The sequence below is a fragment of the Nuphar pumila genome, chromosome 3, assembly GCF_984573655.1.
Source record: "Nuphar pumila chromosome 3, dmNupPumi1.hap1.1, whole genome shotgun sequence".
Classification (NCBI taxonomy): Eukaryota; Viridiplantae; Streptophyta; class Magnoliopsida; order Nymphaeales; family Nymphaeaceae; genus Nuphar; species Nuphar pumila.
The window spans coordinates 120,290,461-120,313,255 of record NC_143251.1 but is presented as its reverse complement, the minus strand read 5'-3'; the positions used below and the strand labels follow the sequence as shown (position 1 = coordinate 120,313,255).

The following is a 22,795-nucleotide window of genomic DNA, read 5'->3' as shown; positions in this document are numbered from 1 at the left end:
ACTCACTTTTTTTTGAAGAATTTGAAATTTATAAATTTTGTTTTATCTTTCACTTTTTAAAGATGTGAACAACGAATTTTCACCGATTGGGTTTACCTTTACAGCTGTTTGGATAAGAATCCCAGGTTGGGTGCGGACAGAGTTAGACCAGCCACAGTAAAGTCTGTGTCCTGTCTAAGCCCATAGGCTTCAATTCCCATGGGCTCATCAAAAAGATCACGCCTTCTTGGATATAAGCTTTGCCAGTCCCACTGTCAACTGGGGTCATGTCCATGTTCCAGTCGCAACAACTGTTGGGTTTGGAACAATGTTTGTCAGTATCTGTGCGTATACTGTTTTGTATCGGCTGATACATATTGTATCGAACAAAAATCGATAGGCTTCAATCTTGAATGACTATTTTTAATAAATATAAAAATACTTAAAATTATTTTTATTATTATAGTGACAAAAGATTAAAACTCGCTTTTTTTTTGGGCAGTAAAAAAAAAAAACTCACGAGATTTTTTTTTTAATTTTGCATTTTTAGGCAAAATATCGGCAATAAAAAATAATTAATTAAAAATTATTTTTTATAAGAAAATATAAATAAACAAATTTAAAAATGAAAACTGCACTATTTTTTCTCGATAAATAGCTGTTCAAAACATAAATATCATGTTTAAATCATGATATTCATGTTTTGCTGAAAATCATGATATTTTGAAAATCTTGTGGAAAAATTACCGTTTTAAACTTTCAAGTAATTTCTCATGATATTATCAAAAGATTTTCATAAATCTCTCAATATTTGTCACTACCATCCAGCCTCTTCGCACGCACAGGTCAGCCCACAGTTTGGAAAAAACTAGTTGACAGTTGACAAGATTAGCATGAACTTGGTGCATGTACCATGTGATGACCACAACCAACAAAGGGTGGCAAAAATCTGACCCGCCAACCCGCTTCTTAGTCGGATTAAGGTTTGGCTTAAACGGGTCATGTTCGTGTTCATGTTAGGGGTATACCAACCCGTTTGATCCGTTTAATAAATGGGTTAGGCAGGCGGGTCAACCCGTTTACACGAACCTGTCAACCCGCAACCCGTTTATATATATATATATATATATATATATTAACTTATCTAACCCTAACTCCTGTTTGACCAATAGTCCGAACTAAAATCAAATCGTAAACAAAAATGTCTATGTTATCGGGTTGACTCGTTTAATAAACGGGTCACCATGTCAAGTAATCGTGTCGTGTCAACCCGACCTATTTATTAAACGGGTTAACAGTGTCGTGTCGGGTTACCCAATTAATAAATGGGTCATGTTCGTGTTTGCCACATCCAACCCGTTTAATGAACGGGTCGTGTTCGTGTTGAGGTATTCTGACCCATCAACCCGTCGACCTGACCCGATTGCCACCCCTACAACCAACTTATCAGAGTCAGATCATGTCCAATTGGATCTGATGAACCATGCCAATTAAAACTTGGTTTGACTTGGAATCTGGCCTTCCTAATTGACTAATCGTGGTCGTCGGGCCAGACCCACTGATTGGCTGGACGGTGGCCTAGTTTTGCTTGACTCAGGATCCATTTCGGAGTTTATGGGTCTTTCAAGACTCCATTAAGCTGGTCCGTGTTTGGACTCAGATCCATTTTACCTGGTTCCACCTAATAGTAATCCGAAATTGGTACCACCGAGGATGAATCTATAAGCCTGTTGGGTGGAGTCTGCATGATATGAATGCAGTTGGGCCTGGATCCAGTTTGTTTATTCAGTTATACATATAAAATTTGCGATATATAGTTCGTACCCATAAGAAATGTAGGGTCTGGATCCATACATGAAATGAATTGGTCTAATCTGGTAGAAAAAATTTTGCTTCGAATCCAAAAAGATCAAATTAGATAAGTCAGGATCCCATCTAAATACACATTTGATCTTATTTTGTATGTAGTTGGTAGCTTATAGGAATATATCCGTGTCAAGTTGGATCAGATCCAATACACGGGCAATCCTGCTTGTTGGATCGGATCATACCTCCATGGTCCAAGGACTGCCTCTATGATATGTCCAACCAAAGTCGCTTCCAGTTTTGGTGCAAATGGATTGGATTGGTTTTGGAATTTTGAATTGAATCTGACACTATGAATAAAAATTCGATTTGCAAATAGGATTTGGTTGCGAGTGTGGATAGATTCTCCCTATCAGATCTATGTTCAAATCTGGATCAAACCCCAATCTGTTTTCACACTTTTACATGTTAAATTTCAACCTTTCTTATTGGATCCAGAATTATCATTTACAATTAGAATCTTGATTCAACTCTACGCTATCGGATAAGGTTCGCATCCAGATTCGGACCAGGATTGCCCCTGATTTTCGAATTCGGACCCCGGTCCGGAACTACTATAATGCGACCCTATCCGACCCGTCCAAACTCGAGGGGTGGCCCATTTTCCGCGTGGGAAAGGCGGTTCTCACGTCTCTCGCTGACGTGTCATATTCTTCAAAACTATTCCACGTTGTGTTGCCAACCACTTACCTCCTCAGGAAAGTAAGACCAAATCTAGCCGTACGTTGTGTTGCCAACCGCTTCATCAGGACCGTAGATTCATGCCCTCTCTGCTTATAAATACCCCCAACCCTCGCTCCTTTCCCTAACTTCTCGTCCTCCAATGTGGGGTTAGGGCGAGTTTGTTCCCTTGTGTTCTGTCTGCTGCGCGTTTTTGGGTTTCTTGCTCTGGATTTAGGGTCTTCCTTCTTTCTTCCACCATGTAGGGTTCGGTTTTCACTCTTTGGCTTTTCCTGATTTCTCTATCCAGGAGGAGAGCGAAGCAAAGGGACAGATCGGATCGCTATCAGCAAGCGTTTATTCGTTTGATTTGAGTTCTTTAGGATGATGCCTCTTCTCTGCTGTTTGCGGTCTGTTTTTGCGGCAAATTGTGTTGTAGGTTTCGATTTTATTTGATATAAGATGATTTTGAGTTGTCGATCTGTAGCCAGTATGATAATAGGACGAAATTTTGATGCTGATTATCTGGAATAGAGAAGCAAGGGCTCTGAGGTTACGGGAGGTTGATTGCAAATCTTGTGTTCGTCTTTCTGATCTTGCTTTAAAGGATTCGTGGTAGAGAAGTCAGCCTTCTGTTGGTTAGTCATCTGCTGGTATGCCGCTCTTCTGCATATGATTGATGAGTTGAGATTTATGGATTAGATGAGTGATTATGAATACGATAGTAGAAGCAAGCAGGTAAGGTTTTAGTGTCGGTTTTGGGGCAATTGGTGTGACCTTGCCCTTTCCCTTCACCGTGATGCATAGCTGTTTGCTTATCAAGTTTGGATGATTTCTCTCCCTGTCTTGGTCTAGGTTTATGCTGACCGCAGACTTTACTTCGTGATTAGCTGTGCGGTGTTATTATGGGTTGAAAAAACGAGTTTTACTGGACTTGCCCTCTTTTAGTAGGACTAGTATACATCTCATGTTGGTTCTGGTTCTGTTGTTGAATCTAGGGCTTGCTGCCATGGTCGGAGCAAAAGCATTTGGATGTGCGGCAGTGTGTTCTCTGATATGAAGAGGGTTATCCGTTTTGTAATGGAGGTTTATTATTATTTTTTTCAATGGTGGGTATCATTGCGAGGTTGATATTGGCCACTTGTTTGTTGATGTAGTGCGGATTCTCTTTATGGATGTGGCCAAGATCAAATTTAATCTTTTCTTATCCATCGATAGATTGATTATGAAAAGGGAAAGCTACTTCACTTGGTCAACACTGTTATCGTAGTGCATGAACTATTCTTCTTCTGCCTGTGTATATGATCCATCGAATTAAGAATATTCTTCTTCTGGTGGCTCCTCCTCCGGGTATTGATATTCAAAAGTCATTGCAGGGGACAGGAAATGCGTACCTTTGGTGCTTAGGCTGGGTGACAACCAATCTACAAAAAACATTTTTGGAGTTGTATTTGCGGGGTAGACATGATCATCTGCTCTTTTTTATTGCTATTTTTATTGTCCTCGTCTTTGCAACTCTTTTTTTTCTTTGGGTCTTTTTCCCTACAGAAGAGGGTGTTGATGCTCCGGATTTACTGCAGGAGATTCTTTGCTGCAAGCAATATGAGACCAAGAAACACAACTTGGAGTCGTGTTTGTAAGATGTTTTTAAGTGGAATAGTCCGTTCTGTTGTAGTCGTTATCTTATCCTCCTATCTTTACTTCTTTGGACTATTTTATTTGGATTATTCTAGACCACTATCTTATTGTGATTGCTTTGGTAGTGCAAGCATCGACTGTCATATTATGAACTTTTTTTTCTGTTTGGATGGCAAATGCGCGTGGCCATTGGAGTTGCTGTTGGCCATAGATAGGCTGCTATATGAGGCTTTTGTGGTGGTTCGTGGTTGGTAGGTTGGAACCTCTGTTGGTTGTATCGTTCTTAAACTCTTATAGGGGAATGTCAGAGTATTTAATTGGCCATCAGTGAATAATTTGGGGGTGATGCCTTGTCTGTTTTGTCCTTTATGTATCAGGTAAGTTATGCAGCAAGGTGCTAGGATGGTGGAGCATACTGCGATTTATGTGGATGTGTAGATAAGAATCTTGCAGCATTTTATTAGGGTTTTCCCATCTTTATTGCTGCCTGATTAGATTGTGCCTTTTGTTAGTTTTTTTCCTTGTAATTTTAGTTTTTCTCTTTTGAATCTTTGTTATTCAATGATGGTTATATCCAATTTCTGTCTCGTAGTGAATTTTGGGCATTTTAATTCGTATTGCGGATTGTTGGAACATATGGGTGGAGCTGAGATCAAGGTGGCAGAGGAGTCTTGGCACCATTGGCAGAAGAGGATTATAAGTTCCATTTGTTATTTGTTATGGTTTTGTTTGTTTGGGAGAGTCGGTGATTTAGTTGTTGGTTTTGTGAACAGGCAAACGGGTAGGATTATTGCTGGTGGCTTGAAGCAAAGATCTAACTTTATCGTGAATTGTATTTTTAGTTTTTGTTTTTCAATATTATCTTTCTTCTTCCGGATCCGATGCTTTGATGTTGATTCATCCCATGTTTGCTGTCTGGATCTGTAGGGTCAGATTGTTGGTTTTGTTAATGGGCTGTGTTCGTGTGCGTGGTTCCAACATCAGCAGACTCCATTTGGTTATTTGATTAGATTGCTGTCTGATTAGATTGTGCCTTTTGTTAGTTTTTTTCCTTGGAATTTTTATTTTTCTCTTTGAATCTTTGTTATTCAATGATGGTTATATCCAATTTCTGCCTGGTAGTGAATTTTGGGCATTTTAATTCGTATTGCGGATTGTTGGAACATATGGGGGGAGCTGAGAGCAAAGTGGCAGAGGAGTCTTGGCACCATTGGCCGAAGAGGATTATAAGTTCATTTGTTATTTGTTATGGTTTTGTTTGTTTGGGCGAGTCAGTGATTTAGTTGTTGGTTTTGTGAACAGGCAAACGGGTAGGATTATTGCTGGTGGCTTGCGGCAAAGAGCTAACTTTATCGTGAATTGTATTTTTAGTTTTTATTTTTCATTATTATCTTTCTTCCTCCCTGCTCTTCTTCTTTTCTTCCGGATCGGATGCTTTGATGTTGATTAATCCCATGTTTACTGTCTGGATCTGTAGGGTCAGATTGTTGGTTTTGTTAATGAGCTGTGTTCGTGGGTGTGGTTCCAACATCAGCAGACTCCATTTGGTTATTTGATTAGATTGCTGTCTGATTAGATTGTGCCTTTTGTTAGTTTTTTCCCTTGGAATTTTAGTTTTTCTCTTTGAATCTCTGTTATTCAATGATGGTTATATCCAATTTCTCCCTTGTAGTGAGTTTTGGGCATTTTAATTCGTATTGCGGATTGTTGGAACATATGGGGGGAGCTGAAATCAAAGTGGCAGAGGAGTATTGGCACCATTGGCAGAAGAGGATTATAAGTTCATTTGTTATTTGTTATGGTTTTGTTTTTTTGGGAGAGTCTGTGATTTAGTTGTTGGTTTTGTGAACAGGCAAACGGGTAGGATTATTGCTGGTGGCTTGAAGCAAAGACCTAACTTTATCGTGAATTGTATTTTTAGTTTTTAGTTTTCAATATTATATTTCTTCCTCCCTGCTCTTCTTCTTTTCTTCCAGATCGGATGCTTTGATGTTGATTCATCCCATGTTTGCTGTCTGGATCTGTAGGGTCAGATTGTTGGTTTTGTTAATGAGCTGTGTTCGTGGGCGTGGTTCCAACATCAGCAGACTCCATTTGGTTATTTGATTAGATTGCTGTCTGATTAGATTGTGCCTTTTGTTAGTTTTTTTCCTTGGAATTTTTATTTTTCTCTTTGAATCTTTGTTATTCAATGATGGTTATATCCAATTTCTGCCTGGTAGTGAATTTTGGGCATTTTAATTCGTATTGCGGATTGTTGGAACATATGGGGGGAGCTGAGAGCAAAGTGGCAGAGGAGTCTTGGCACCATTGGCCGAAGAGGATTATAAGTTCATTTGTTATTTGTTATGGTTTTGTTTGTTTGGGCGAGTTGGTGATTTAGTTGTTGGTTTTGTGAACAGGCAAACGGGTAGGATTATTGCTGGTGGCTTGCGGCAAAGAGCTAACTTTATCGTGAATTGTATTTTTAGTTTTTATTTTTCATTATTATCTTTCTTCCTCCCTGCTCTTCTTCTTTTCTTCCGGATCTGATGCTTTGATGTTCATTCATCCCATGTTTGCTGTCTGGATCTGTAGGGTCAGATTGTTGGTTTTGTTAATGAGCTGTGTTCGTGGGCGTGGTTCCAACATCAGCAGACTCCATTTGGTTATTTGATTAGATTGCTGTCTGATTAGATTGTGCCTTTTGTTAGTTTTTTCCCTTGGAATTTTAGTTTTTCTCTCTGAATCTTTGTTATTCAATGATGGTTATATCCAATTTCTGCCTCGTAGTGAATTTTGGTCATTTTAATTTGTATTGCGGATTGTTGGAACATATGGGGGGAGCTGAGAGCAAAGTGGCAGAGGAGTCTTGGCACCATTGGCAGAAGAGGATTATAAGTTCATTTGTTATTTGTTATGGTTTTGTTTGTTTGGGAGAGTCGGTGATTTAGTTGTTGGTTTTGTGAACAGGCAAACGGGTAGGATTATTGCTGGTGGCTTGAAGCAAAGACCTAACTTTATCGTGAATTGTATTTTTAGTTTTCTATTTTTCAATATTATCTTTCTTCCTCCCTGCTCTTCTTCTTTTCTTCCGGATCGGATGCTTTGTTGTTGATTCATCCTATGTTTTCTGTCTGTATCTGTAGGGTCAGATTGTTGGTTTTGTTTATTGAGCTGTGTTCGTGGGCGTGGTTCCAACATCAGCAGACTCCATTTGGTTATTTGATTAGATTGCTGTCTGATTAGATTGTGCCTTTTGTTAGTTTTTTTTCCTTGGAATTGTAGTTTTTCTCTTTGAATCTTTGTTATTCAATGATGGTTATATCCAATTTCTGCCTCGTAGTGAATTTTGGGCATTTTAATTCGTATTGCGGATTGTTGGAACATATGGGGGGAGCTGAAATCAAAGTGGCAGAGGAGTATTGGCACCTTTGGCAGAAGAGGATTATAAGTTCATTTGTTATTTGTTATGGTTTTGTTTGTTTGGGAGAGTCTGTGATTTAGTTGTTGGTTTTGTGAACAGGCAAACGGGTAGGATTATTGCTGGTGGCTTGAAGCAAAGACCTAACTTTATCGTGAATTGTATTTTTAGTTTTTAGTTTTCAATATTATCTTTCTTCCTCCCTGCTCTTCTTCTTTTCTTCCAGATCGGATGCTTTGATGTTGATTCATCCCATGTTTGCTGTCTGGATCTGTAGGGTCAGATTGGTGGTTTTGTTAATGAGCTGTGTTCGTGGGCGTGGTTCCAACATCAGCAGACTCCATTTGGTTATTTGATTAGATTGCTGTCTGATTAGATTGTGCCTTTTGTTAGTTTTTTTCCTTGGAAATTTTATTTTTCTCTTTGAATCTTTGTTATTCAATGATGGTTATATCCAATTTCTGCCTCGTAGTGAATTTTGGGCATTTTAATTCGTATTGCGGATTGTTGGAACATATGGGGGGAGCTGAGAGCAAAGTGGCAGAGGAGTCTTGGCACCATTGGCCGAAGAGGATTATAAGTTCATTTGTTATTTGTTATGGTTTTGTTTGTTTGGGCGAGTCAGTGATTTAGTTGTTGGTTTTGTGATCAGGCAAACGGGTAGGATTATTGCTGGTGGCTTGCGGCAAAGAGCTAACTTTATCGTGAATTGTATTTTTAGTTTTTATTTTTCATTATTATCTTTCTTCCTCCCTGCTCTTCTTCTTTTCTTCCGGATCGGATGCTTTGATGTTCATTCATCCCATGTTTGCTGTCTGGATCTGTAGGGTCAGATTGTTGGTTTTGTTAATGAGCTGTGCTCGTGGGTGTGGTTCCAACATCAGCAGACTCCATTTGGTTATTTGATTAGATTGCTGTCTGATTAGATTGTGCCTTTTGTTAGTTTTTTCCCTTGGAATTTTAGTTTCTCTTTGAATCTTTGTTATTCAATGATATGGTTATATCCAATTTCTGCCTCGTAGTGAATTTTGGGCATTTTAATTTGTATTGCGGATTGTTGGAACATATGGGGGGAGCTGAGAGCAAAGTGGCAGAGGAGTCTTGGCACCATTGGCAGAAGAGGATTATAAGTTCATTTGTTATTTGTTATTGGTTTTGTTTGTTTGGGAGAGTCGGTGATTTAGTTGTTGGTTTTGTCAACAGGCAAACGGGTAGGATTATTGCTGGCGGTTTGAAGCAAAGACCTAACTATACCGTGAATTGTATTTTTAGTTTTTATTTTTCAATATTATCTTTCTTCCTCCCTGCTCTTCTTCTTTTCTTCCGGATCGGATGCTTTGTTGTGGATTCATCCTATGTTTTCTGTCTGGATCTGTAGGGTCAGATTGTTGGTTTTGTTAATGAGCTGTGTTCGTGGGCGTGGTTCCAACATCAGCAGACTCCATTTGGTTATTTGATTAGATTGCTGTCTGATTAGATTGTGCCTTTTGTTAGTTTTTTTTCCTTGGAATTGTAGTTTTTCTCTTTGAATCTTTGTTATTCAATGATGGTTATATCCAATTTCTGCCTCGTAGTGAATTTTGGGCATTTTAATTCGTATTGCGGATTGTTGGAACATATGGGGGGAGCTGAGAGCAAAGTGGCAGAGGAGTCTTGGCACCATTGGCAGAAGAGGATTATAAGTTCATTTGTTATTTGTTATGGTTTTGTTTGTTTGGGAGAGTCGGTGATGTAGTTGTTTGTTTTGTGAACAGGCAAACGGGTAGGATTATTGCTGGTGGCTTGAAGCAAAGATCTAACTTTATCGTGAATTGTATTTTTAGTTTTTATTTTTCGTTATTATCTTTCTTCCTCCCTGCTCTTCTTCTTTTCTTCCGGATCGGATGCTTTGATGTTGATTCATCCCATGTTTGCTGTCTGGATCTATAGGGTCAGATTGTTGGTTTTGTTAATTAGCTGTGTTCGTGGGCGTGGTTCCAACATCAGCAGACTCCATTTGGTTATTTGATTAGATTGCTGTCTGATTAGATTGTGGCTTTTGTTAGTTTTTTCCCTTGGAATTTTAGTTTTTCTCTTTGGATCTTTGTTATTCAATGATGGTTATATCCAATTTCTGCCTCGTAGTGAATTTTGGGCATTTTAATTCGTATTGCGGATTGTTGGAACGTATGGGGGGAGCTGAGAGCAAAGTGGCAGAGGAGTCTTGGCACCATTGGCAGAAGAGGATTATAAGTTCATTTGGTATTTGTTATGGTTTTGTTTGTTTGGGAGAGTCAATGATTTAGTTGTTGGTTTTGTGAACAGGCAAACGGGTAGGATTATTGCTGGTGGCTTGAAGCAAAGACCTAACTTTATCGTGAATTGTATTTTTAGTTTTTATTTTTCAATATTATCTTTCTTCCTCCCTGCTCTTCTTCTTTTCTTCTGGATCGGATGCTTTGATGTTGATTCATCCCATGTTTGCTGTCTGGATCTGTAGGGTCAGATTGTTGGTTTTGTTAATGATCTGTGTTTGCGGGCGTGGTTCCAACATCAGCAGACTCCATTTGGTTATTTGATTAGATTGCTGTCTGATTAGATTGTGCCTTTTGTTATTTTTTTCCTTGGAATTTTAGTTTTTCTCTTTGAATCTTTGTTATTCAATGATGGTTATATCCAATTTCTGCCTCGTAGTGAATTTTGGGCATTTTAATTCGTATTGCGGATTGTTGGAACATATGGGGGGAGCTGAGATCAAAGTGGCAGAGGAGTCTTGGCACCATTGGCAGAAGAGGATTATAAGTTCATTTGTTATTTGTTATGGTTTTGTTTGGGAGAGTCTGTGATTTAGTTGTTGGTTTTGTGAACAGGCAAACAGGTAGGATTATTGCTGGTGGCTTATAGCTAAGACCAAACTTTATCATGAATTGTATTTTTAGTTTTTATTTTTCAATATTATCTTTCTTCCTCCCTGCTCTTCTTCTTTTCTTCCGGATCGGATGCGTTGATGTTGATTCATCCCATGTTTGCTGTCTGGATCTGTAGGGTCAGATTGTTGGTTTGTTTAATGAGCTGTGTTCGTGGACGTGGTTCCAACATCAGCAGACTCCATTTGGTTATTTGAATTGTATTTTTTAATGGTTTTTAGAATATGTGGCTATTGTGGTTTATTCTGCTGAGTATCAACTTTTATTTCCATGCAGTTGGATAATAAATTATATTTGGTTGGTCATGGAATTGGAGGTGTGTATTGATGGTATTCAGTTAATGGATGGCTGCATTTATTTATTTTGTTAAATTTTGAGAATTTCTTAATGTCTACTCCACTGACTATTTGTTTTGGTGATTTGTTAATTCTGTCACTTGCACCTACTTTTAGGGCAATTGGATGTATTGGTGCTCGAATCATCCTTTAAAGCTTCCTGGCTGTAAGGTTTTGAGTGTTTTGACCCTCGTCATGTAGCAAGTTGGTTCCTTATTCTGCTTTTGTAAATTGCAAGCTTTTCTTTTAAATCAGGAACAATGTTCTTATAAAGAGATGTCACTGGGCATGCATAAGCTGCAAAAATCTTTTGTAATATGGTCTTCGGCTCTATTGTTTTGTTTACTTCTCTTTTTCCTCTTCTTTCTTCTTCCAGGTCTACAATCTTATTTTTGTTTTCAAGGAATTCTTCTTTATGGTACTCTTGATGTGTTGCTTTTTAGGCATCTTTTGTTCTTGCTATCGGGGACTTTTTGTTGGTGGTGGTGATGCCTACTGTCTGCTGTAATCTTTTCCAGCGTTTTGGTTTCTTTGCTAGGACGTCCTCCTTCCCAATTTTTCTCATGTTGCTGTTGTTTACAGTGCGATTTTCCCTTCATCACTGAATACAATGAAATGGGGACAACATTGTTCTGTAAGTGATTAGCTGAGTTGGTCTGTCCAGAACATTTTGGTTCAATTTTGTTTTCCATTTGTTGCTGTTAAGCTGCTGCTGCTTAAGTACCTGATTACCTGTTGTTCGTCTACTTTTTCTGTTTGTGCTAACTGGAAAATTTTAATTGTGCTAGGGTGTGACTCATCTGGTGTTTGTGTCAATTTCTTCTTATTCCCTTCAAAACTTTGAAGGGTCATTCTGGTGGCTGTGGTGTTGGGTGGAAAATGATGGGATCTGTGCTATTGTTATAGTAGATCTTAATGATGGGCATTATATATAACTTCACGAGCTTCTAGATATCTATGTAAAGCATTTGTTGTACTTGTTGCTTGTACGGACTCACTGTTGTAATAAAAAAGTGGTAATGTTGTGGTATAGAAGAAGTGCAAATAAAACTGTGGAGCATGGAAGTTTTTTGTGGTTTACAATCTCTCTCTCTCAGGAGTTTCTTTCTACCGTTTCTCCTCTAAATACTGGAAAAGTGACTTGCTATAAATCTTTTGTTCATTATCAATCTATTTGGTTGTCAAATTTATTTTCTTGCTTTCGAATGTCTGTTCCTGTTAACATCATGTTCCCTGGTTAGTCTGCAGCACTACTGCGCCTTTTTTGTTGCTTCTTTGCAGACTTCATGCCATCTTGTTGATTCATTTTCATAATCTTTGTCTTCCTATTTCAAGGCTTCAATGTGGGTTTGCTTGTGTACTTGGGTGATGCATTTTTTCTGTGTAGTCGTCTTTAAGGAGTTTCTTTAGAGCACGTCTGGAAGCAGGTAAATAACAGGAAAAGTTATAGTATGAATGAAAAATTAAAACTTCCCATCTATTCGAAACAAGAGAATTTCTGAAAGGAAGTTTTTCTAAAAACTTTTGATAGGGGTTGAGGAATTTTTCCTATCAAAAATTTTCTTTTTGCATTATGGCAGTCTTGCCCTCAAAGTATCTCTCTGTCAGCTGCCACTCCATTGCCTTCATTTTCATCTCTCTCTCTCTCTCTCTCCATTTGGCTGCTTGGTGCTGCCCATCTTAGGTTCTGCAGTTCCATGTATGAAAATTGCAATTGTATCTTCTTTGATGGGTCCCTCTTCTCCTTGAACTGCTCCAACTCAATCAATAATGAATTATAGGTTGAGCTTATGGAGACCATCATTGAATCTTTGCTGCCATTCACGATGGATGGATGGGACTTCTGAGCATGTTGCTGCTCTCCAATTAGGATGATGGAAAAGGAATGGGTTGCTGCCCACCAATGGCTTGTGTATATGTTTCAGGAAACATTTTGAGTTTTGACAAGTGGGTACACAATATTATCACATTTATCATATTTTTTAACTTCATTCTCTCAGCTCTCATTTGACACAAATGAGAGAATTTTTTCATATGAGAACTTCTCATGTGTACAATTTTCTTTTCCTATGAGAATGTTTCTCACTTCTAAACATGCCTTGGTGTAGATAGGTGTTTTGTCTTGATGCGGTTGCTTTGGTGATCCAATATAGGTAAGCTCAGCCACCTTTGCAAGTGAAAGTGGTGCAGATTTGGTTCTGTTTTACTACATTACATGCATTGTGGGTGATCTGTGCTGTCCTGAAGATTTTTCCGTTGGTCTCTTATATGTGCCTTTCTGTGGTTTCTTTATTGATACTGTTGGGAGTACATTGCTCTTGCAATCATGGCTTTGTAGGTCATGTATCAGTCGTTAGTTTTTTATACTGGAAAGCCATTCGGTTTTGTGGGGACTTCATGCTGCTGGGAAGCCTTTGGGGTTTGTATTATTGCAGTGTAAGTTGGTGATTCACGAGTTCATTTTGTGCTGTTCAGGAGTGTTCCCAGCTTCCATGATTCGGCAGGGCCACATTTTTCCTGTGAATTTTTGGCTTAAATCATGCAATGCATGCCTAGGATTTTGGATGCCTAGAGTTTGCCTTAGGAACAATTTTCTTCCTTTATTTTTGTTGTTTTGGTCCCAAGCCCGGATAAAGGAGGGTTGCGATTGGCCAGTGTCGGTCAACATAAAAACTTAAGTCACACCCTATGAATATGAATCAATATGAGAATTTCGTTGGGGCGTTCCCTACTGAGCGACGCCCTGTACTCTATAGGCCCGGAGGCAGTGATAAATGGGCAAGGGTTGCTAGGTCTCCCATAAGCGATGCGTCACACCGGCGCCCGGGTGTGGTGTCAAATAGGCAAGGGTTTTCTCTGTTGGATGGGTGAGGGTAAAGAAGATAGTTCAAGACTATAAAATTAGTAGATGTTATGTGTAGGAGAAAGATTGATATTTCATGTCTACAGGAGACCAAATGGGTAGGTGAGAAAGAAAAATTGATAGAACCTTGGGGATATAAGATTTGGTATAGAGGAATAAATAGGAATAGGAATAGGAATGAATTAGGGATTGTTATTAGTCGTGAGTTTATAGATAATGTAGTTGAGGTCCGTAAAAAGGGTGATAAGATTTTACTTGTTAAATTAGTATTAGGTACGGATATTATTAATATTATTAGTGTTTATGCACATCAAGTAGGTTTAGATGATTCCATTAAGCGCAAATTTTGAGAAGATTTGGATGAAGTAGTACAAGGGATATTTTATGGAGAAAAGCTTTTCATCGGCGGTGACCCTAATGCATGTAGGCATTAGTAGGGATGGATTTGAGAGTATCCATGAAGGTTATGGTATAGGAGAAAAAAACGAAAGTGGAGAAAGGATTTTAGATTTTGGGTTGCCTATGATATGATCTTAGCTAACACTTGGTTTAGGAAGAGGAAGTCTCACCTAGTAACATTTAAAAGTGGCGTTAATACGATTCAGATAGATTTTTTCTACTTATAAAGAGAGATAGGGATTGTTGCATCGATTGTAAGGTTATACCGGGAGAAAGTGTAGCTACACAACATAGAGTCTTAATTTTAGATCTTAGATTTAGAAAATGCCACAAAAGAGATAGACATAAGATAGAGCCTAGAATTAAGTGGGGGTACTGAAAGGAGCTAAACAAGGAATGTTTGTAGAGCAGGTAGTTAAGAAAGTTGATTGGTGTCTCGAGGAGGATTCAGAATCAACGTGGAATAAAATAGCGGGTTGCATGAGAAAGGTGACTAAGGAGGTATTGGGTGAGTCTAAAGGCGGTGCACCGTTAGGTAAAGATACATCATGGTGGAACGAGGATGTCAAATTAGCTATTAAGGTTAAAATAGAGTGTTATAGAAATCGAAGTAAGAGTTGTGATAATGAGAATTTGGAGAAGTATATGATAGCAAAGAGGAAAACTAAAAAAATAGTTCAAAATGAGGGATAAGGTATATAAGGAGGTTTATGACAAGTTGGATACCACAGAGGGCGAGAAGGATATTTATAGGCTTGCAATGATGAGAGATAGGAAATCGAGAGATTTGGGTACGGTTAGATGTATCAAAGATGAAACACAAAGGGTTTTAGTCAAAGATGAGTAGATTAAGCAGATGAAAAGATTATTTTGATAAGCTATTTAATGTAAGTCATGCTCAGGATCTTTGAGACTTTTCCATTCCTTTTCATGAAAGGATATGAATGCTTTGAACTTCACCGACGACATGACATTGGATAGAAAAGATTGGAGGACAAGGATTCATGTGGAAGACCCATAATGATTTTCTTATTTGGTTCATATCGCCGACCCCAATTATTTTGGGATGAAGGCGTAGTTGTTGTATTTTTGTTGTGGTAGTTACATTTTATTGGGCATCTTTCCGTCTTCTATTGGGTCTTTTCATTTATATTACTACATGTAGCGTGAGGTTAGAGTTCTAGGTTTTGCTTTCTGCATATGGTCGCTCAATTTGGTGTCTTGGCAAGTGTTGGCTTTGACGAACTGTGAAGTCCAGAGACCTGCATGGTTAGTTGGTGTGCTTTCTTGTAAATGTTGCGCAATTAACTGAAAACATTCTCCTGTTTTGCATCTAATCTGGAGATTAGAAGGAATGGGTGCCTGTTGTAGGTATCTGATGGCTTGTCTGCAATCTTTCTTGAATGGTTGCTTTGTAACTACTGCAGTTTCTTGTTAGGCTCTGATCTTGTCTATTGCTTCATTTGCCATTCCTGTCAATAGTAGTTGTCTCATGTGGGCGTCGGTGGAAGTTGTGTGCTTTTTGATGGGGCACTTGTCTCTTTTCTGTGGACCGAATTTTTCAGGAGCTAATTTTGGGACTCTTGGTTGAGTATGGGGACACGACTATATATATTATTAAATCACATAAATACAAAATAAAATGAATATAATTTAAATATATATGTTATATCTAAAATATATATTATATATACTGAAAATATAATTATAAATTATAAATTATAAATTGAATATAAACCTGTATGTATGGATGGTAAAATGGTGTGTCCGGTTGACTGTGTCGTGGGCAAAATGGAGTTTCTAATGCATCTTGCTCTAGATCATAGCCTACGGGTCTTAAGTGACCCTATTTATGTCTCTCTTCCAATCACATGCATCCTGCTGTAGTTCATATCCTGCTAGTTTTTATGTGACCTCTGTTCGTTGGGCATATAGATGCTGCACCTATTCTTCTAAACGTTTGTACCTTAACGTGGTTTGTCTTTTTGTGATAATCTTATTGGTCTACTTTTTTTTAAGCGGTTTCAATTGTTAATCATCTTCATGGTTGATTGTCAGGTTTTGTTTGTTGTCTTTTTTATTGGAATTGTCCCAACTTTTTTGGTGATATATCGTGATTAATTTTCAAAAGGGGAAAGATTCTGTGTAAGAGATCTATTGCTTCTGCTCTCTTTTTATCCACTTCTGGCCTTACTGGATTGCTTATAGCAGTTTAATGTGTAGAGCCTCGTAGAGATTCTTTCATATGGGACATTATCATTCTGCTGGCCTTGGTTGATTATGTGATCTACTGCAAACAAAGAAAGACTTTCAACCTGCATCATGATATGGTATACATTCAGAATGCTGTCAGAGAGGTGATTGGAATGGAAGAGCCATCATGAGATTAGATCTGCTCTGTGCGTCTTCATTGGTCCAATAGATACCTGTCATCAACCTTTGGACTTCTTATTGTGTTCCATTCTTTTGTAGCTTTTTTTCCGTGTGAAACTTCACCTAGCTGAAGTCCTCTTCTGATGAAGTGCCAGATGACTTTGGTGAGTTGCTTGTTAGGTTATATTCTCTATTGGTCTTTCTTTGGTTTGGACTATATCAGTGCTGCTGCTCTTGTTCTTATGTGTTGGTTTCCCGTGGGTTTTGTTAAAGATATTTTTGACATAGTTTGCAGTTTGTTGTAAGGTGTTGCATTGTTCTATGTCGTGCCTTTTCACTAATTATGAGAAGGGTTGGGTTGATTTTTTTTTTAAAAATCATAAACATATGTAACAATGATTTATTGCACAAAATATAACCATGAAATTACATGTGAAACATTTATGTCTCCATGAGCTGCATAAGTCTTCCGTACCAAGTTTTTAAAAATATGACATTAATTATTTTCTTCTTCCCCTCTTTCCGCAGTCACATCATTTACATGAGATCATCATTTATGTCCCGAGTTCTTTCTGCGTTTATCCTAGAGTTCTTTCTGCGAATATCCATTGAATGTCCTCTTTCATTTAGAATGTATGCTTCTTTTTGAATCCATGCATTCAATACATCAAATTTATCCAAACTAATGGGATCTAGTTGCCCTTTGTGCCTCTTTGATAACTTTTTTAGTTGCTCAAAAAGATTACGTGAAAAAATTAAAATTAGTTGTGTTTTTTCTTGCTATTTTTTTAAATAAACACATGAAAATAATAAATTAACTTTATAATTTTTTTTACCTTTGCTACACGTAAGTTGCATCGAATGTAGAGAGGTCACTGAGTCTTTTATGCTTCAATCTATTTCTTCGTTTTGTATTTATTTGCTTAAAAACACTCCAATTTCTCTCGCACCTATTTTTTGACTAAAGATGTGAATGACAGCTTTCTAGTTTGGAACATCACTTTCAAACTTGATTCACGTCATAGAAAAACTATAAAATGTAAGACTAACAAATACAATCATACAAAACATTATAATTAAATAACTATATGAAATTGAAATAAAAAAAGTAAATTTTTTGAATGCATCGTGGTATGGTTTCGCACTGTCGTAGGTCTCCTCCTATTGTACAATGCATATCATAAATTTTTATATCTTTTCGAATTTGATCTTGAAAGCCATAATTAGGATTCAACATTTCAATGTGTATCTTAAATGTAAGATTTAAATAATATGTTGCATAGTGGTATGGTTTTGCACTGTACGTTGGTCTCTTTGTATCGGACAATGTCATAATTGGGATTATCTTAAATGTAAGATTTAAATAATATGTTGCTTCTTCAGCATGAAGTTGCCTATTCCACTTATGATTAATGATATTATATATAGGGATGCACCACTAGTGTGCTTTATCTCAGTGTCCTTAACCACGAGTTTTATGTAATAAGAAACATATAGGGTTTAAAAAAAATGACCCATAATTTTTAGCTAATTTTTTATTTGTTGTCTATAATTTGCTGCATTATTTTTTAGGCCAAAATATTTGTTGTTTTGGATGCATCCGACAAATCAATTGCCTTCAAAAATATAGTTTCTTTTGGGGGCATTATACGAAATTTATAAGGTCCTTTGGCTTTTTGTCTGTCCATTCATTTGTCATGATGATACACACTCAATTTCTCTCCATGAGTGTCTCAACTCATCATGTTTTAAATGTTGGTGTCATGGCATTACCCCATGGGTAGTTCTTGGATTGAAAAAACTCCAAATAGATGTTCTTGTACCTCTTATTCTTTCTTCTCTTTTTTTTATGCTTGTGACACTACTACTACTAGTAGTATCAGCCACACATTTTCCCTTCATTGCAAAACTTCTTACTTATGTTAGCTAGGGGTTGTAGGATCTCATCTTCATCCTCCCAAGGTTGTGCATGCACCATTTTTGCCTCTCTTTTTCTAGTCTTTTTTTCTTTATACCAATGATTGTTGATATTGTCATTTCATGACATTCATTAAATTTCTTGACATTAGGCTGCAACATTGAGACGTGTCATGGCTAAATGATGCTTCTATCGAGAGATACCACTCGAAAAAGTAGTATAACGAAAATAATAGAAAAAACATTTGATACACTATTCTCAATCAATTTTCACTCATGACTTGAGTACCCTATTGCCATGCCACACTATGATTTCAATTACTTTTCACTCATTGAGTATCTTATTGCCATGCGATGCCCTTTCCCAAAAAAACTCAATAAGAAGCAAATAATAATTTTTTTACCTTCATTTGAATAGAAAAATAGTGAAAATGTGAGTTCTCTTCTTTATGCATGAATTAACCCCCAAATCACTTTCACGAGTTTTAGGGTGCTTGGATAGCTCTCTAGAGTATTGATAAGGTCTCTCACACACCGGTGCTGATAGAAATTTCTTTGAACTCTTTCAAGGGCACATTGGAGAACGGAGAACCCAATTGTTGTACTCTAGTTTCACCTGCCTATAATCTTGCTTCGTCGACTTACACTTCTGTTGTGCCTCCCTAGGAATCCTATAATGGTTGGATTAAGGATTGAATGTTTAAATTATGTCTTGTAATTTATTATATAGCGTTATGGTATGTTTTATTTTTGTATAATGTGGTTATGTAAATAAAATAAATTATGAATATATATTATGTTTGTCAATACAAGAATTTATGTTAATTCTTTCAATCTAGGAAAAATGGCAAAATCATGGGAAAAACAGAGGGATTTTGTATTGGATGCCCTTGGTACGTTAGCGAGAAATGCATAAACCCAATATTCATAGCTACAAAATGTCTTATATGAGAAATTTTTGAAGATAACCATTTGACCTTTTATGGAAAGGCTGATAAGGAAGCAACAAAGTCTTGGATCCACGAAATTGAACATATATTCGTTGTCCTAACGACATGACATTTTACAGATTCTTTCGACTCAAGGGTGATAAGGGAAAGTGGTGGGAGATCACTTTTGAAATTTAGTTTGTGAGCTTTGACTTTCCTTGTGAGGAATTTAAAAATGTTTTTACAAGACCTATTTTCCTATCTTTGCCAAAGAGAAATTGATGTTGAAATTCGTAGGTCTCTCTATAGGGAACATGACTTATAGATTACACTACCAAATTTAGGCATTTAAAAAGATAATGTCCAAATGTCTTTACGTACATGTGCACAAAAGTATGTTCAAGGTTTAAGGGGTATACTCTAGGTCTGGGTCCTTACAAGAGGGCAAAAGAGGACTCTACCTTTGAGGATGACTTTCATAGAATCAAAGAGGTTCAAACACATTCAATATTTGAACAAGGATCATACTAGAAGAGGCCTTTTCCTCCCTCGAAACAAGGGAAAAGTGCCGATGAACAAGAGGCCATGCCCCTTCTATGGAGGATTTTGTTTTAATCAACCTGTCGTAAGAACATAGGCTGTGTCAAAAATATCACCCTAGACGCTTTTGCCCTCGTGATACTGGTGCTTGTATCTTTTGCAACGAGTTGGGGCATTACATCAAGAATTGCCCAAAATTGGCGGCACAACCTCAAACTCTACCTCAAAAACAATCGTTACTGTCGTGACCTCCACAACGATTGTACTCTCAGTTGAATCTACATCAGAGGCGGAATATTGGTCAAGTTAGCCGAGTTTATGCCGCCATGACAAATGAAGCAGGCTTGAGTCATAGGGTCATCGAATGTATAATCTCTATAGCTGATCACTCTGCTCGAGTATTATTTGAATCGGGTGCTTTTCATTCTTTTGTGTCGATTTTTGTGAAACTTTTTAATATGCCAACAAAAGAATTGAATATGGGTCTTTAAGTAGTTAATACTTTGGGAACAAGGAAGGTCCGTGTTAACTACCTTCCTAGTATATAGAGGTGTCTATTGAAGGGCACATTTTTAGCAAATCTTACTATACTAGAATTGATAGACTATGATCATTTTGGGATAGATTGGTTGCATGAGAACTTTGTCAATCTAGAGGGTCACGAAAGAAAGGTATTGTTAGAGCAACCTAACTACTCGACTATTGAGTTCAATTTTGTATTTCATTTTGAAAAGAAATGAATGATCTTTTCTCTAAAGGTGAAGAAATTTTGTTTCTCTTACTAATATTATATATTTTAAAATAATTATGAAACAAACATTGAAAATATGATAGTACAAAAATTCAAGAACGTTTTTTTTGGAGAATTATCGGGTCTACCATTTATGAGGGAGATAAATGTTTCTATTGATTTAATACCTGAAACTGCCCTAGTTTCGAGGGCACCATATCGATTGGTTCCAGGCGAATTGGCTAAGCTAAATAAGCAATTAGAAGGATTGATGAATAAATGACCCAGTTTGTCATCATGGGGGGTACCTACCTGTCTCATTTGTAAAAAAGAAAGATGATTCACTCTAACTTTGTGTTGATTACCACATGTTGAATAAAGAATAAATATCCTCTACCTATAATTGAGAACTTTTTGATCAAATAAGGTTGACTTAAAATCAAGCTGTTATCATATGCACATCAAGGCTGATGATGTTCAGAAGACTATCTTCAGGATCAGATATGACCATTATGAGTTCTTAGTAATGCCATTTGGACTCAGGAATGCATCAACAACCTTCATGGATCGTATGAATCACATTTTCAGAAAATTCTTGGAATTAGACAAAGGGCTTTTCTGTATATTTTATAGGTCTTGAATTTTTGGGTTTTCAAAAAATCCATACCATGACTTTTTGGAAAACCATTTCTCAAAAATTGTGGGAGACATAGTTTTCAAAGTGTTCACACAAAGAAATGAAAGGACGAGGTGATTGTCCCCTTGAGCTCACACCTAGTAGGACCCCTTACATATGAATGTCAACCAAGGGGGGTGACCCACCCCCTTCCTTGTAAACATGCCTCCCCCTTCTCTCTCTAACAAATTCTCCTCTCCTCATGCCCCTTTCTCCCTTCTCTATCTCTCTAATTTTTGTTCCATATGCCAATTTTTTCGTGATTCGTTTCATAAAATCTCATGATCCTTTCCACTACCTATCAATGATCTTCGTTTTTTTTTTAAAGAGTCCTTACAATTCAGAATTAGCTTTTGGAGCTTGACCACCAGAGGCTCTTGCCCAATTTAGAGGTAGTCTTGAGACCCTATGGAAGCATTATCGAAATCTCCACTCATCGTCAAAGATTTTCATATAGTACAGCAGAAGCGTTGCTCGATTTTTTTTACTACCAAATAAATGAGATGTACCTATAGGGCTCATCTGGTCCCTCTTATGAATCTATAAGACTTCCTAAGCTCTCTCTTGAACCCTTAAGATTTTTTTTTTTATAAATTTAAATGTAGTTAATGTTAAAATTTCAGTCCATTTGCGCCCTCGTATAGGGGCGGTTCAGTCAAAAATTTTAAATAAATTTTATGATTTTTCATACTAAAATAGGGCAAGTTTTGTTAAGATTTTCAAAATAATTTTTGGGTTTTTCTTACTAAAATAAGGCAGATATTATCCAAATTTTCATAGATTTTTCAAATGTCATGATTTGATATTGGGTAAATAATGTTGAAATTATAATACGAATGAATTCTGTTTGATTTTAATTTGAAGTGCTCAATTTAATTAAATGAGAATTGTTGTTATTTTTAAGAAATTTAAATTGTATATTATTTGTTAAGGATTTAATTGGATATATTATGGAGGATGTGAAATGAAATCGTTGGCCCCATGAGGTAGCACTATTTTTCTAATTTTATTGAAATATTTGGCATTTTTATTTTTAGGGATTATGGTTTTAAAACTCTAAATATAATTAAATTATTTTATGAGATATATATATATATATATATATATATATATATATATATATAGATACATACAACGTACAAATTGTGGTTGAGCTATGAGTGCTAACCATGATTCTGGAATTGTCCGGCGATTTATATTGAATACTCATGCTCTATGTGTGATTACAATTGTGGCAAATTCTGTGATTGCATTTTTATGTATTTTGATTGCATGAAATGTTTTATGAGTATTGACTTGTATAATTATTGTGAATTTTGAGGAAGTTGTGTTTATTTTTAATGGCATGCATTGAAGATCATCTCAAAAAGATAAGGTTCCCCTAATATTTGTGGAGCTAGTTGACAGTGAGTATTTGTTTGGCCATCGAGTCGGTCAAGTAGTATTGTTGCTTCATGTAATCCCTTTGGAGGGCTATGAGGATGAAAACCAAAGATCAGAAAATCTATCGCTAGGAAGGGCTGTAAGGGTGAAAACTAAATATCAAGAAATCTAAAGAACAATTGATCCTGTCCTTGAACC

At 37.0% G+C, this 22,795-nt stretch overlaps 1 long non-coding RNA gene across 1 annotated transcript; it reads left to right on the top strand.

Annotated features, from left to right (window-relative positions):
- Positions 1–2,558: 2,558 nt before the first annotated feature.
- On the top strand, positions 2,559–4,721 carry LOC149843491 (uncharacterized). The gene is made up of 2 exons (XR_016430887.1): positions 2,559–3,614; positions 3,882–4,721. It is a non-coding gene; the product is annotated as an uncharacterized LOC149843491 (long non-coding RNA).
- Positions 4,722–22,795: the final 18,074 nt, after the last annotated feature.